Source organism: Emys orbicularis, chromosome 1 (genome assembly GCF_028017835.1).
Source record: "Emys orbicularis isolate rEmyOrb1 chromosome 1, rEmyOrb1.hap1, whole genome shotgun sequence".
Lineage (NCBI taxonomy): Eukaryota > Metazoa > Chordata > Testudines > Emydidae > Emys > Emys orbicularis.
Genome location: NC_088683.1, coordinates 37450047 through 37468279, shown reverse-complemented (window position 1 = coordinate 37468279; position 18233 = coordinate 37450047).

Here is an 18233-nt window from a genome sequence, read left to right as displayed (position 1 = left end):
CCACCAGGGCTTGCAGCAGCATTGAAAAGTACCCCTTGCGGTTTATGTACTCGGTGGCTTGGTGCTCCGGTGACAAGATAGGGATATGGGTTCCGTCTATCGCCCCACCACAGTTTGGGAATCCCATTGCAGCAAAGCCATCCACTATGGCCTGCACGTTTCCCAGAGTCACTACCCTTGATATCACCAGGTCTTTCATTGCCCTGGCAACTTGGATCACAGGAGCCCCCACAGTAGATTTGCCCACTCCAAATTGATTCCCGACTGACCGGTAGCTGTCTGGCGTTGCAAGCTTCCACAGGGCTATCGCCACTCGCTTCTCAACTGTGAGGGCTGCTCTCATCCTGGTATTCTGGTGCTTCAGGGCAGGGGAAAGCAAGTCACAAAGTTCCATGAAAGTGCCCTTACGCATGCGAAAGTTTCGCAGCCACTGGGAATCGTCCCACACCTGCAGCACGATGCGGTCCCACCAGTCTGTGCTTGTTTCCCGGGCCCAGAATCGGCGTTCCACGGCATGAACCTGCCCCAGTAACACCATGATTTCCACATTGCTGGGGCCTGTGCCTTGTGAGAGGTCTATGTCCATGTCAATTTCCTCATCACTCTCATCGCCGCGCTGCAATCGCCTCCTCGGCTGGTCCTGGTTTAGCTTTGGCATGTTCTGGCTCTGCATATACTCCAGGACAATGCGCGTGGTGTTCATAGTGCTCATAATTGCCGCGGTGATCTGAGCGGGCTCCATGAACTCAAAAGCCTGGGTTTAGCAGGCCGTTGATTTGACGGAGGGAGGGGGAAGCAAATGAATACAGAACAAATCTATTTTTTACATCTTAAGACGACGGTGCAGCATGACTGATAGCCCTCAGCATCTTCTGGGTGCTTGGCAGCAAATACTGGGCGCTTGGCAGTTAGTGTACTAAGACTGATAGCCACATTTTTCCTGTATGATGACGATGGCCTTCAGGCCTATTGCACGATCTGCTGCTCAGGGAAGACTCTGCTAATGTGCGATGATCCAACTTGTAATAGGTAACTACGACTGATAGCCATCATCGTCATTGTGAAGGCAGCAGAATATGACTGGGGGGATGGGGGACTGGGGGACATACGGAGTTCCAGCCACTGCTGTACGATGACGACGGTTACCAGTCGTAATACACCATCTACTGCCAAAAGGCAAGGGGCTGGTGCAATGCAGCCCTACGGCTGCCAGCCCCACGGCTGCCAGCACCCAGATCGCCGATGAAGGCTACCAGTCATGCTGCACCATAAACCGCCAAAAGGCAGTTAGCTGCTGCTGCTGTGTAGCAATGCAGTCCCACGTCTGCCGGCACCCAGATGACATATGGTGACGGTGAGCTGAGCTGAGCGGGCTCCATGCTTGCCGTGGTATGTTGTCTGCACAGGTAACCCAGGTAAAAAGGCGCGAATCTATTGTCTGCCGTTGCTCTGACGGAGGGGGAGGGGCCTGACGACATGTACCCAGAACCCCCCGCGACACTGTTTTGCATCATTCGGGCATTGGGATCTCAACCCAGAATTCCAATGGGCGGCGGAGACTGCGGGAACTGTGGGATAGCTACCCATAGTGCAATGCTCCGGAAGTCGACGCTAGCCTCGGTACTGTGGACGCGGTCCGCCGACTAGAGCACTTAGAGCATTTTATGTGGGGACACACACAATCGGCTGTATACAACCGATTTCTATAAAACCGGCTTCTATTAATTCGACCTAATTTCGTAGTGTAGACATACCCTCAGTGGTTGCAGAGGAACTCCATTCTGCGGCATGCACCCTTCTCATTCCCCATCACTGAAGTCTCAATCTATAATGCTAATAGACAACAGAAGATCTTCTAAATCTTATGATGATAGTGTAATACAAATCATTTTAGTATTACACTATCCTGATATGCTGACTTTTAAATTCCTGCTTGCAGGATTATATAACAATACATACAAATGTTATACCATTGTTTATATTCCATGGTCACATCCTCCCTTTGATGTAAGGTTAATGACAAAAAAGGTTTACTTATTCAAAGAAAATAATCTGGAGTATGTGGATATCTGTTAAGGTTTTCTCCACTGTTTTATACTGTGAAGGAATGATTTATGCATATTTCTTTCAACATGTCTCAATTTTGAACTTACAAAACTAAATATCACATGGTGGGCTGGAATCTACTCTCTGGTATATCTTGAACTACAATCATGCTCCTGAGAATAAAATTGAGCTCTATTTATATTATATACACATTTGTACCAACTAGTGCTATAATTAATCTTTGGTAACCTGTGGCTCTGTACATTAGTGGGCTATAATATCAGTGCTTTGCCATAAAAATCAGAAACCCATCATAAGTCCTTAAAATAATTGCTTTAATGCCTTGAAAGCATTGACTTCCAAAGCTTCAAAGTATTTGAGAAGCAGTTCCATAGGGGATAATTTTAATGAAAGGACAGAAACATTTGGGTATGGTTCAGAGAGCAATACCTCCATATACTTAAGTTGCTTTCCTTATTCTGATTATTTATGGAAGAAGTACTTGTTTTCATAAACCATTCATAGCTAATACAAACTGCATGCAATTTGTAATTGCCTGAGTGCAAAAAATTCCTTTTGATCTTATTTTTTTTCCATTTCCATATAGTCAATACATACTATTTAAAATAATGAATTAAAATGGCATTCCTGTAGACGCATACACACTGTGACATCCATATGAATACCACATAATTTTTACTCTCTTATTACAATGAATGCTAAAGGGCATTTACTGTAGTAACAGTAATCATACTGAAATTTAATTTAAAATGAATTAATAACAACAGGACACAAATGTTACACATGGAACTGACAGCCTATAAAATCAAATACAGAAACTTGTAATTGTCCAAAATCAAATCTAGCTATTCCTTAGAGAGCTTTTAAACTGCCGGAGTATATGAAAATATTATTGTTGCTTGTTTAAATAAATATAATGCTGCAAATAAAATCATATTTGATCTAAGAAGGGGAAAACTACTGAATCACTAGAGATCTTATTTTCTTTGATGAGTATTATCATGCAAATGATCAAAGGCCATATATCTGTAAAGCATCTAATGAGGTCCATAAATTCCATGCTGTCTAAAACACACTAACCACAGAATATGTGAAATTCTTTCCATTAAACTTGAGTGTGTGAATGTGCTTTGTAATATGAATACAATAATAGAAGTGTGTTATCTCAATATAGCATTTCAAATACAGTTTGCTCAAGATGAAACCGTAAGTAAAATAATCATCTTGAAAAGTGATTTCTTTAGATATTAATGTTAATACATAGATAGGTTGTTTTTTGTCTTGTGATTCTAATGGATATTCATTTAAGGAATGTTGTTATTTAATATTTCCTTCTTAACTACCTAATTAATAATCAATCATCATCTTCCTGTTAAAAAGTTACTTTGCAGTGTTATCTTTCATCTTTCACAGACACAGTAGATTTGTATATTTTTTTTTCCTGTTTCATAAAGTAACATTCCAAAGGATGTTCTCATTTTGCAGCCTAATGTTCAGGTGTATGTCCAAGAGTGGTGGCAAAGTTCCTGTTACTTTAAGAGATTATGTGACACATCAAGGAAACAAGGTAGTAATTTGCTGCAATATGTTGCAGCACACTGCAGGAGTGGGGGACTTCCCAGTGGTCTGCAGTCTACATGCACATTTCAGTTTGAGGCATATCACAAATTCCTATTGTAAGTTACATCTCTACTGAGACATGGATAATTGTTTGCTGTTATCTTTGCACAGTAATGTGTATCTCTTGCCATAGTCACAATGCTAATAAATAAAGTATGACAAAATTGAATCAGGGCTGGTGCCTGTTTCTCCTTTGCAAATTTAATTTTACTTCTCTAGTATCAATGAATACAAACCAACCACAGAGGAGGTAAACTCTGCTAGGTGGTGCAATTAGGGTTACCACCCAAGATCCCAGAAAACAAAGACAATATGTATGTATTCTAGTTCCAGATATGTGGCTGGAAACATGCTGCTACTACCCATCTCCCTATGTGCAAGCTGCCTCTTGTAAAATGATAAAGGATATAGACTCTCTCTCTCTCTCTCTCTCTAATTTATTCTTTTGGACTGTCCCACCAAACAGCAGCAGGATGACCCTGAAATCCTAGACTTTTATCATGGTCTTAATCTGTGGATCCACCCTACATCTATGGATCCATCCTAAAAGACAGAATATTTATTTTATTTCTTGAGCAGCCAGAATGGTGAACAATTACTGCACCATTAATTGCAGCCTCATCCATTCTGATCCTGTTCTAACACCCTCAATTATGGATGTTTCTCTCAAGTGAGTAATATGATGTATGAGTACAATTCGTTCATTGTGGCATTCAGCTTACCACAAGTTATTGCTTGATTCATTAAAAGCATCCCTGCATTCATGTCAGCTTCAGAAAATTGATGTCTGCATGTTGTGAGGAAGACACAAACATTTATTCAACTGTTCCCCAAAAAAACAGAAGACAAAAATTCGAAAGGGACTTGTATGTAGGATTTTAAAAAGCAAAAATTATGTGAATTTCCTATTTCATGGAAGACTGACATCATTGGAAGACCTGGGACTGACATGATTATGACACTGCATACCTTGGAGGATGAAGTTTACTGGTATTTTATCCAAAGAACAAGAAATAGAACTGCAGCTTTACTCATTATGCCACACAAACCTTCATCATCCCTGAGAGGGATCTGCTTATACGGGTGAGAGTGTAATTCAATCCGTCTTTATACCGATTCAGTCCTTGTCCACCTTGTACAGACCATCAGCAAAGAAGCTAATTGGTCTCAATTGTGATAGTGTTTTTTGTCATGAATATGATAGGAACAAGTGGACGCTAGAAATTTTTTTCACACTGGCCAGAAATAGCTAGCAGTTGGTAATAGCTTAGGCAGAACTGGAGAATTAGAGGGGATGGATTCTGTATCCCAGAGTCACCCAGTTTCTCCCAGGCTCGCAGTGTCTTTACAAAACTCATTGTTGATTTCATTTTTAAGGGAATGTATGTACCTATGGATTGGTACTTTGTTTTACATCATCAGTTTATTTCTTTCTCATCAATGTCTTCTTTTTTATTTAGAGTCTGATCCAAATTAATATAAATAAAATTACCATTTTATATAGATATCCAGATGTGCTTATATTTTTCAGTTTGTAAGATATGTCCATATATCATGAGGATGGGAATGGGATAAACAGACAGACAGATAAAAAGGTAAATGTCTGATTACATTTTAAATGTGTTTGTAAATATTATTCTTAGGGTCCTACCAAATTCATGGCCATGAAAAACGTGTCACAGACCAGGAAATCTGGTCTCCTTCTGTGAAATCTGGTCTTTTGTGTACTTTTACCCTATACTATACAGATTTCACAAGGGACAACAGTGTTTCTCAAATTGGGGTCCTGACCCAAAAGGGAGTCGTAAGGGGGTTGCAAGGTTATTTTAGGGAGGTCATGGTATTGCCACCCTTACTTCTGTGCTGCCTTCAGAGCTGGGCAGCCGCAGAGTGTCAGCTGTTGGCCGGGCACCCAGCTCTGAAGGCAGCACCCACTGCCAGAAGCAGCACAGAAGTAAGAGTAGCAGTACCGCAACTCCCGCCCCCACAATAACCTTGTGACTCCCCCCAACTCCTTTTTGGGTCAGGACCTCTACAATTACAATACCATGAAATTTTAGATTTAAATAGCTGAAATCATGAAATGTATTATTTTTTAAATCATATGACCATGAAATTGAAGAAATTAGACCATGAATTTGCTAGGACCCTAAATATTCTAGATTAATAAGATCAAGATCTATGTGTGAATATACCTTTTTGGGGGGAAACTAATTTCTTAGTACATTGAGTTAATTTATTAAGTTATTGTGAATTACCTAGATGAAAATTGTAAACAAGTTATTTGCTAGATTCAGTTACTGCATCTAAACCATAGACATTCTCAAATAAAGAAAGGTTTCAGTAGCTTTAAGGAGAATCATGAAGGAATGGTTTTGTTTATATACATTTTAACTATAAGTAATGAGGAAAACAGTTATTGACAATAATTCTTCCAATATTGGTCCAGATTCTCAAAGGTATTTAGTCACCTAACTCCCATTAATTTCAATAGGAGTTAGGTGACTGAATACCTCTGAGGACCTGGGCCTTAGTGTTTCAATGCTTCAATGGCTGTATGGAAAGTTGTGCAAGACTTGGCATGATCCTGGATGAGGGTTTCCATGTACTGAGCTGACCGAACATATGTCAGGTGAGTAGTCATGGTTCCATCTACAAGAATGGAATGTCCTGAGCTGTTTTGGATTCTGAATGAGGGCAAGGTGATTTTGTGAGGTCCAGTCCACAAGTTGTTTATTGCCAGCGTCAGCCACTTTGTAGCCCCAGTCTATATAATGGCTGTTAAAGTCTACAACATGAAAAATTGGGTGTGGTAAGCATGGAAGGAGCCATTGACCCCAGCTCACGCTAGGAGGCTTAAAGACATTTGCTATCCAAAATGTTCAGATCTTGATGACATAGCATTATTCAGTGGATAACAAATGGACTGTGTCTGCAATGGTCACCCAAACATATGTGGCATGGCCATGCTTAGGGTGTGCAGCGTGGCATATCAGGTCGAAGCATTGATCTTGTATCAGCCATCTTCATTAGATGAAATATGAGTTTCTTGTATAAAGATCACAACCATAGCATGCTGATAAGCTAGAACGCTGATTAAATGTTGCTTGGCTGTCAATAAACCCTCAATGTTAGTAGCAAGTCTTGGGGTGTGAGCCCGATGGTGTGAACAGAGCTGGACAGAGTGCTATATAACATGAAGTTTGGCACCCCTGCCGGCTATGACATCTTTCCAGAGTTCCTGAAACATCTTAGTTCATGTGCCCGTTCTTGGCTGGCTCAATTCTTCACAAGGGTCACCAGTGAAGGAATACTGCTGAAAATCTGGCTCATGTCAAAAGTCATTGGCGTCCCAAAACCTGTTAAAGACTCAAACCAGGCATCAAGTCACCGCCCAATTTTGCTGTTTTCCTGTGTCTCAAGGTTCTAGAGTGCCTAATTTGATAGTGAATAACACCAGAGGTGGAGAACATCTTGAATGCTGAGCAAGCAGGCATTCGACAAGGTCAAAGTACATGCAACCAAGTACTTGCGCTAACTACATTAATCAAAAATGGTTTACAAATAAACATGAAAACAGATGCTATTTTCCTTGAACTCACTGTAGCATATGATACATTGTGGAACATGGGTCCAAGAGTCCTCCCACCATGGGTTACTGATCCCATCGAACTGCTACTCCAAGATAGATGGTTCAGGGTGCATGTGAGTGACAAAACAAGTGCTTGCAAAAAAACAGATGAATGGGTTACCCCAGGGGTTTGTTCTAGTCCCAACATTGTTTAATCTATACATTAATGACCTGCCATCACCCAGTCATGGAAGTTCATCTATGCAGATGACATCTGCTGTGGGCTACATGCTTCAAATTTCTCTAAGCCAGAGAAGACCCTGACTGACGACACTGCAAAGCTGGCCAACTATCTAGCACCAGCAAGACAAACTCTAGCAGATTCCACTTCCACCATGCCAATGCTAAAAGGGAATTAAACATCAGAATGAATGGCCAGAGGCTGAAACATGATGCATACACAGTTTACTTAGGCATGATCCTACACTGAACACTGACGTACAAACGCCACCTGAGCAAGATAGCAGCAAAGGTCAAGACATGCAACAACCTTCTCAGCAAACTGGAAGGTTCTTCATGGGGAGCAGATGCTCCAGCCCTAAAGACCTCAGCCCTTGTCATCTTGTACTCATTTTCCATGGCTTCCAGTCCTGAGCCATATTGCTCCCCTTTATATCAGGAGGGAGACTGCAGCTGGCAAGCTGCTTGAGAAGGTATGTGCAAACCCAAGCTTGCCCTTGTCCAATGACCTTGTTAGCCCACCAGCTACATGTCTTTCATCACAACACTAGTCTAGTTGGCAGCCAGTATCAAGCAGAGTGCCCCGGGGTCGGTCCTAGGGCCGGTTTTGTTCAACATCTTTATTAATGATCTGGATGATGGGATGGATTGCACCATCAGCAAGTTCACTGATGACATTAAGCTTGGGGGAGAGGTAGATATGCTGGAGGATAGAGATAGGGTTCAGAGTGGCCTAGACAAATTGGAGGATTGGGCCAAAAGAAATCTGATGAGATTCAAAAAGGACAAGTGCAGAGTCCTGCACTTAGGGTGGAAGAATCTCATGCACTGCTACAGGCTGGGGACCGACTGGCTAAGCAGAAGTTCTGCAGAAAAGGACCTGGGGCTTACATTGGATGAGAAGCTGGATATGAGTCAGCAGTGTGCCCTGGTTGCCAAGAAGGCTAACGGGATATTGGGCTGCATTAGTATCAGCATTACCAGTAGATCAAGGAAAGTGATTATTCCCCTCTATTTGGCATTGGTGAGGCCACATCTTGGAGTATTGCATTCAGTTTTGGGCCCCCCGCTACAGAAAGGATGTGGCCAAATTGGAGAGAGTCCAGTGGAGGGCAAAGAAAATGATCAGGGGGCTGGGGCACATGACTTATGAGGAGAGGCTGAGGGAACTGGGCTTGTTTAGTCTGCAGAAGAGAAGAGTGAGGGGGGATTTGATAGCAGCCTTCAACAACCTGAAGGGGAGTTCCAAAGAGGATGGAGCTCGGCTGTTCTTAGTGGTGGCAGATGACAGAACAAGGAGCAATGGTCTCAAGTTGCAGTGGGGGAGGTCTAGGTTGGATATTAGGAAACACTATTTCACTAGGAGGATGGTGAAGCACTGAAATGGGTTACCTAGGGAGGTGGTGGAATCTCCTTCATTAGAGGTTTTTAAGGCCCGGCTTGACAAAGCTCTGGATGCAATGATTTAGTTGGTGTTGGTCCTGCTTTGAGCAGGGGGTTGGACTAGATGACCTCCTGACGTCTCTTCCAACCCTAATCTTCTATCATTCTATGATTCTAATACCCATTGTGGTTGAGGCTGCTATGCCAGGACATTACAGCTGAGTCCCTGTGGTGGGAAGACTGGTGCTAAACATCAACCACCAATCAGTTCCTCATCACAGCCCCTACTGGTCATCTGCCTGGCTTCAACCTGCCACATTGTCAGTGGGACCTTCTTAACCAGTTCTGGATTGGGCAAGGCCTCTGTGCAGCCAACCAATACTGCTGAGGTTTTTGAGAGGAATCCCAGCTACATCTGCGACACAGATCAAACAATGATGCACATTGCTGAGGACTGCCCACTAACCAAATTCAGTGGTGGAGTCTGAGAGCTCCACTTAGCCACTAAGAACATTATTGCTTGGCTCCGGAAATATGCAAACACTAAATAAATAAATATTGCGTCTATAAAATGAGAATAGTAGTACTTCTCTACCTCACATGCATGTTATGAGGATAATTATATTGTAGAATGTGAGGCGGTCAGATACTACAGTACTGGAGGGCATATAACATCACAGAGAGAGAGAGAGAGAGAGAGTAGCCTTAGGAATAATATTATCTGTATTCTAATAAAGTTACTTTTTCAGCGTGAGACAAAAGGGAATTCTATATATGCTACTTTACCATTCTCTCATGATAAAGTACCTGCTATGTTATGTATGGATTGGCTCTCATTTTTAATGTGGTTACGACAAATGATCTACCAATAGAAGGAAATAACTGATGTCATTACTGCACAAAATACTTCTGAACCTTCTATGACAATAATGCCTACTGATCAGCATTGAATCTTATAGTCTGATCCCTGATGTAAACACAATGGGAAATGTAACCATTCATATTGTTAATAAATTCTATAGTCAATTGCTTGACCCCACTGGTTCATTATGAAATATATTCAAGAGGCCAAATAACCGATGTCCCCCAGGTTTATTGTCCTAAACCAATAATAACATAATGCAGGAAAAAGATTCTGTATGGTACCAGACTCCAGGAAGCCATCTTGTGCAGCGATGTCACATTCACCTTAAGCAGAAAATGTGCTCCCAACATTACACATTTCAGCTGGTATTATTTATATGATGATTCTACAAGTTGCACATCTCTTTACACACTAAAATCCAGCCCATCACTTTGTCCCAGTTGTTGTTCTGTTCCATCCCTATCTTTCTTTTGGATATTAACATTCCGGGTACTGGCCCATGAAGGTACTTCCCTAGCTTGTACTAAGACACAGAATGAGTATGCCTTGATGTTGACAAATTTCCTATCTGTTAATGCCAAATGCTTACTTCAGCAAATGCAAAGGTGTTATGGGATTCTCAACATAAGTGAACAGGGCTATGGTATAGGTCAGTTTAGGCTATATCACCGTTGCAATATTTGTGCTTACTGTTATTGGTGTTTAATGTGCATAGATAGATAGATAGATGCTAGCCGGCATACATTAGTCATTAATATGATCGAATATTTCATTGAACGAAAGCAAGTTTCTTCCTAAACCATTAAAGGAGGATAACATCAATGAGACTCTAGATCCTGACTAATAGATATTGAGTGTGGTTATTTTAAAGAGGGTAGGTCCTTTCTGACACAACATGAAAGACCAGTTCAGTCTCTTCAAGTACATAACAAGATTAAACCTTTCCACTCATGAACCTTTCCACTTCAAAGTTCGAAGCTGGTTCTTCAGCAGTACAAGGGTAATCCATAAATCTCATGATATGGTTTCAGGGTAAGTAGCACTTTAGGCCTTTTCAAGTTCACCCCTCAGTGACAGACCTGGATTCCTGAATTTCTCTTTGGGTGGAACCACATAATAGTACCACTCAGATCTCTGGGCTGCAGTTCCCTGTCTACGTGTTGACCCAAGAGTCCCAACTGGGTTTGGCACCTGTTAGCCCTTTGACTCCAGAAACCTATGACAAGAGCTGGTTACAGTGACTCAAAAACAGCTTCTTCAAAATAAAGTACTATTTATTCACCCAAAGTTACCCAGAAATGGGTAAAATCACTAAAGACCTATAAACATAGTTCCCCTTACTTACACCATAATCTTTTCTTCCCTCAGGCCAGTTAACCCCAACTCTGGCTGGGTGATACAGCCTGCCTCTCCCATTGTATCTCCTTGCTCTATTGTTAGCTCTCACTGACACTCCCTGGGAAGCCACCAACACCCCACTCAATCCCCTTCTTTTTTAGGCCAGCATCTTGAAGGTTTTAGTATGCCCTATGATGCTAAATTTGGCTTGGAAAGAGTAAACTTTGCCAGTCTAATGTGTGCCAAGCCATGGCTTATTTCCTACCTAAAAACAATTCCCCATTGTTTCTCCAAAAATCCTTGGTGTTCCTTATATCACCTTTTCTTTACTATTGTCTCATTTCCGGTTGGCTGGCTCCCTCACCACCTACTTTGATTTAACTCTATGCATTCAGATACAATGATAGCACACAGGTAAACTAAGGTGCATATATGAAAGAGTAAGCTCCATTGTATTCCCACCCTACACACTATTGTAATAATCTATGTAAAAAGTATGCTTTGTGAGGTATCATTTGAAAACCAAAAACTCACTGATCATTAATAATCTTATGTGATGTACATACATGGTGAGTATTAAGAGTATTAAGAGGTCCATTTTTACATAGTAAGTAAAGAAAGCTATTAAGCTGAGAAGTGGGGGAAGAAAGAGCATGGAGTTTCCTTCACCACAAGACTTCATGTCTCCTTCCTCGCAGCTTGAATAAACTTTACTTTAAGGAGAATCCTTCAGAAGAATCCACTTCAAAGATTCAACGGACTATAAAAGAAAGGGGCAGAGAACCCCAAGTTATCTCTTTCACCTAAAAAGACAAAGGTACCAGCACCTTTGGACCTCAGGGAGAGATCCTGACTGAGGAGTGGGTGAATCACCATCTTGTTGGGTCACTGTGAGTGAGAAAGGTCATTTTGAACAAAGCGTTGAACAAAAAATTACTAGATTAAGTTTTAGGCTCTTAAAAGCATATTTTATTTTACTTGTAACTCTTTCTGTCTTTTTTCCTTGTATTTGAATTCACTTAATCGTAGGTATATTTGGTTAATAAATTTCATTTCATTTTTACCATAAACAAACCCAGTGTCGTGTTTAAAGCAAAGGGTGTACTCACCCCAGTTAAGTTAATAAGCTCTGATGTGTTTTGTGTATTTAGAGGAACAATTGAACCATATTATTTCTCTGATCTGTCCAGGAGAGGGCTGGACATTGTAAAACACATGGTTTTGGGAAAATTTGGAACTGGCAGTGTGTTGGCATCACCCATCTAGTAGTAACCAAGGCTGTGGGGCTGTAGCCAGACTGCTGGGATCAGAGCTGCTGAACCTGGGCTATCTAGTACACTGAACCTGGGCTATCTAGTACACTCTCCTCCCTTCACCTGCATGTTGTTAGGCTGGTTTTAAGCAGCCCAGGTTGGGCAGTATGGCAGCAAAGCATTGTGAGGCACTCAAGATTACAGGGCAGGTGGTGACACAACCCCTCACTGGTCTGGTTTGGCACCCCAGAATGTCACAATATGATACATTCATACAATAATACACACTCCCTCATTCTCCCTACATAGTATACCACCTAACCCTAACATTATGCATTTTTAAAAGTCTCTGGGTTCTACTCCTTATATATGGGAGAATCAAAATTCATCTTGCTACTATTCTCATGCCCTTTAATATCATTATAACACAGACTATGCAAGTTTATACCCACAGAAGTTACAAAGACTCTATAGGACCGGCAATTATATAGAAAGATAGTCAGAAAGCTCAGCTTTAATAATGAAGCGCTGTTTATCTCATCTGATATTGTCTACATATTATACATGATGTGGCTTGGGACCTGTGTACATGGGGGCAAAGCATACTACAGGGGTGTGATTTCTAAAGTGCACAAACAGGTTGCACATTAGTCCATGTAGATCCTCTTGGTGTGTATTAAAGTTTCCGTAGTGAGCTTTAATATAGTACCGTTTCAAACATCACTACATTAAAGCACACTACAGAACTGCTAGTGGACACCAGCAGAGTGTACATGGACCAAGTACACCTCTACCTCTATATAACGCTGTCCTCGGGAGCCAAAAAATCTTACCACGTTATAGGTGAAACCGCGTTATATTGAACTTGCTTTGATCCACTGGAGTGCGCAGCCCGCCTCCCCGGAGCACTGCTTTACCGCGTTATATCCGAATTGGTGTTATATCGGGTCGTGTTATATCGGGGTAGAGGTGTAAGGTGTAACACATTAGTGTGTTTTAAAAAACATGCTCCCTCTCCCCCCCACCAATAGTGCACATTACTCCACAATGTAGACAAGCCTTTAGCGTCAGGAGCCTCAGAGCAATGGCCAATCTTCCCTACCCAATAAGCAATAGCATTAGACACAACTGGATGAAGGAAGGATGGCTTTCATCCTTCCTTTTTGCATTGTTTGCCATTTGTGAGTTAAGCCAGGTTCTTGGCATCATTGTAATGTAAATGTTGTATGTGAATTTACTTTTAAGTTTAATACAGCAAATAATTAGATTTATATATGCAGTGCCTGGTAGAGCTGATAAAAAAGCATTTACCTGAAAGTCAATAGCTCCACATTTAGTACAACAACCAAGACCCTGTTCATATTTCTATCATTCTATTCTCTGGAGTACCTCTTGTATCATCCTTTTCATTGTAGGGAATGAATCTTTCTTTTTGCATTAATGGCATCTTTTGTAGATCTTAAGTCATGTTTCTTTGATTAATCTTTTTTTCTTTAAAGAATTGGAGAACATAGTGTTTTGTTAAAAACGGATAAAGCATATAGTCTTTAATCAATCTTAAATTCACAGGTTTACGCAGTTATATGGTTGAATGTTTTATGCTAATACTGGCAGACTAATTTTCATCTGAAAAACCTAGTTAACATATGGAAGCAACCTGCAGAGTAAGGAAGATAAATGAGTAGACATGAAAATAAATCTGCAAAATCACCAACGAATGTGCAGGAGTGATCGGAATTCAAGTCCAAGTTTAGAATTGAAACTATGAATACTGAAGAGACAAAAGGTAAATGCAAACTGTCCCTTATCGTTTGCATCATCAAACAAACTTTCCTACACCAGTATCAAAAGTTCAAGAAAAATATGACCTGAAACATTTGTCTACATCAGATTTCGCGCTAGATAAATGGATTAAAATACAAAGAAAAGTGTTTCTATATTTTTAGTGATAATTATATTAATTTACTTTACAGCTATATGGAACTGTAAATGCTTCTGTAGAAAATGATGTGAAAGAAAATAAAAGGAATCTGATGATCGAAAATGCTGTGTGTTAAACATTGATAAAAATTTGATTTATGTTGCATGCTTTAGGCAAATTCATTTTCAGTATCTAATATTAAAAGGTTTTCTGAATTTTAATAAACCACTGCAGGACATGTGTCACATTTCCTCCAACTTAGCTGCTCATTTCTACCAATGCCCGGAAAAAATTTCAAATAATACATAATAAAAACAATGCTTGAGTTTGATTGTGCACAGCCTAGATACAAAACAATTTAGTACCATTTTACTTTAGGAAAATCACAGTACTTGGTTTGTGTGTTAAGCCTTACTTAAAATCATGAAAACCAATATATATTTAATCAAATAACAGTTTAATGTCTTTGATTTGATAATGGAATCATATTGTTAATAATATTCGAAGAATCAAACCTAGAACAAGAGGAAACATTCAGAAATGTAATCTAAATTTTCAATCACGTCTATAATAATCAGCTTCAAGAATTAGAATATATCATTAGAAAACTATAATTTCTATTGTATTCCATTATGATATAAATGATACACCACAAAAGCATATGGTCTGAAGCTTGTGTTAGCGCTATTTATACTATAATAATTCTGAAAGCATTTTATTTTGTATCATTCTTCAAATATGATGTTAAAGTAAGTGATGAACTAATAGCGTAGCCTAGACCTAGAGAGACATAATGAGCCCAATTCTATGTTGATTTGAACACTATGCAACCCCATTGAAATCAAAATTGGAAATTCATGTATTGGTCTCAACCTAGTCCCTAGAGGATATTTTACATCAACAGGGTTACGGTCAATGAAAGTCAACACAAAAATTCAGTCAAGAGGGTGGGTAAGCAAGCCTAAATATTTAGATCAGTGTATCTCAATTCTAAACTACAATTCTGGCCTGGAGACTCTGCTATTAACTTCCCTTATATTCTAGTCTTAAACTTCTCCTGGTAAGAGTATCACACAGGTAAAAAAAAAATCACATTTTAAAGATATGGACAAATATCTGCTGGGGATGAGAATGAAGCAACTCAATACTGATTTTATCTTTCCCAAGATTTGCACTCAGGTTGCCAGAACTGAAAAATGAGGCATGAAAAGACCTAGATTAGCGGATTAGTTCTCAACCTGGAGGCTAATTTACGACCCTAGGAAAAGGTTATAAGCAGATGTTAAGCAGATAATAAGCACCATGCCCTTTCTATAATGCCAAATCAGATTATGAGGGACCTGGCTAGAGGAGAGGGTAATTCCCAGGGGAACCTGGTATGGAAAAAGGGGACAAAAGGTTGCACTAGCTCACTGTCTCACCTAACTCTATAATATTTTATCATTTTGAAATTACAATTGACTTTTTAATGGAGACCACATTTGTCAACAAACACAAACTACTCCAATGTTTTCCTTCTAAAAAGCAGAGAAGAAAACTGGCATCGCAGACAAGACCATATAGCAGTGTTGTTTAGCAGATGTCAACTTGCTAATGTGGCCACTCTATTACATTCTGAAGAAAGAAGGGTATCATCTGTGTATGCAGGGAAATATCCTGATGGTGTACCACTACATCTGGAGACTGTAATTTCATTCTATTCCTGTGTCCATGTACAGTCCACTTATAAAAGATGCCGATAATCCTAACAGATCGAGACCATTTCTCTGGCTAAGAGCTGAGGGTACTTCAGATTCAATGCACATTCGTGATAGAGACTGACTTTCAACAAGGGCCCATTTGTATTGATTTAAGGATGTGAACAGCTATCCACAAAGAGCTGAACTTGGACCACACCATGCCACCCTTACTTCTGCACTGCTGCTGGTGATGGCACTGCCATCTTCACAGCTGGACTCCTGGCCAGTAGCCACCATTCTCCAGCCACCCAGATCTGAAGGCAGTGCTGACACCGGCAGCAGTGCAGAAGTAAGGGTGGCAATACTATACCATACCATGCCATGCCATGCCATGCCACCATTACTTCTAAACTGCTGTTGGTGATGGCATTGCCTTCAGAGCTGGGCACCTACCAGAAGCCGCCACTCTCATGATCCCCCTACTATCGCCTTGTGACCCCCTTTGGGGTTTGGACCCCCCAGTTTGAGAAACATTGCTCTTGACCATGGCACCTCCTGACCATGGCGCCCTGGGTCCTCACCCATCCATAAGGCCAGCCCTAGATCACTGGACAACTGTAAGCTAGAAAAGCATTGCTGTCATTGCTAACGTAGGGCTTGATTCATCCATGAAGGTGCAAGAGGGTGAAAATCTCAGGGGCAGCTATGTTCCAGGGTATAAGTAGAGTTTTATCACTGAACTACCCCAAGGGAAGGTAGTTTTATACTACAGCTGGGTTGGTTGCCTGTGGAATATGCTGAATCAGGGCTGGGTTGATCACATTTTCCATTTTTCCCTAACATGCACAATCCATTTTGGGGACTGCACTAGCCAGCTGGCAGAGCAGAGGTTTCAGATGCCTTTCAAAACTCCCTTGAAGCAGACTTGCCACTTCTGGTAGCCCAGATTTGAGTCTGTCCCCTTGTCATGTTCAAATTAGTGAAGTGGATGTGAAAGGCTCCTAATCTTATTACCATCATGCGAGCCATCCAGGAGCCTGGGCAGTTTTAAATTATTCATCCTTAACTATGCATGAGTTTACTAACTTTGTTCTTTTCTCTTTAATATTCACTGGTTTACACCCACTGAAATCAATGGGATTTCCTGGGGTATAAATCAGTGCCAAATTTGCCAAAATCCCAAATTTCAGACAAGTCATGTACCAATCCCATAATATGCATTAGGTCCCATAACATATATGTTATTCTTTACTCAAAAGATCATTCTGTTGCTATTTCTACTGTTCTAGGGCAAAATCTTGCTCCCAGTAAATTAAGGGCTGTTTTGTTATTAACACCAATGGAAGCAGGTGATAGTTTTCATAATGTGGCAATTTAAGGCTCAGTTTTAATATACAATGCTGTATATTATACTATCTAATCAATTTACAGTAAGATGTACCAGTAAAAAATACCTGTATATATTCAAGTTTCCATTTCCAGGTTATCTCATCTTTGCATAGCAGTTTCAAATGACTCATGTCATATCTCATTAGATGTTTTTCCCCAGTAGAAAGCATAAGTCCTTAGTGATAGTTAACTGTTTGTTAATAGTTTAAATGCTCTCTGCTATGCATGTCTGGAGATGTCAGAGATCATTTGACTAAAAGTGCTTAAAAAAAGCACTAGTGCAAGCGTAGACTATGTCATATGCTTCACTGCTAATAGCTCTTAAATGCAACAATGCTTAATGAAAGGATGTTGTTTACTGACAGAGAGGCTAATTTGAACCTTTTGGATGGTGGCTAACTTGATGCAATATCATTTTATTTCCCTTCAGGTTACATGCATAAATGCTATGTAACAATACAAGACCAGAAAAATATACCTAACTTTCCTAGAAAAGACAAATGTAACTCTCTACCTGACCAGCCCTTCCATTACTGAATAAATGCAATAGGACGATGATTTTGTTTTATATATAATTATTATAATAGACTATAATAATAATAGTATATCTGTATAGGACTGGATTCACAAAGAATTTTAAGGTGTGGTGTCTTGATCCCAAAGGATTTTGCAAACTATGAGCCAAGTCCTGAAGTCCTTACTCAGGAAAACTCCCATGAAAGACAGTGAGAGTTTGGCTGAGTAAGAACCTTAGTAAGGAGATAGCCCAATATACACAAGAATCCTTTTACTCACCTTGAACTTCAGCCACCTCTGAGATGGGAACACAACAGCTGTTTCTAACAGTTTAAGATGGGAAGTGAAAGACAATATTTTGCACAGGACTCAGAACCTATAGTGGGATTTT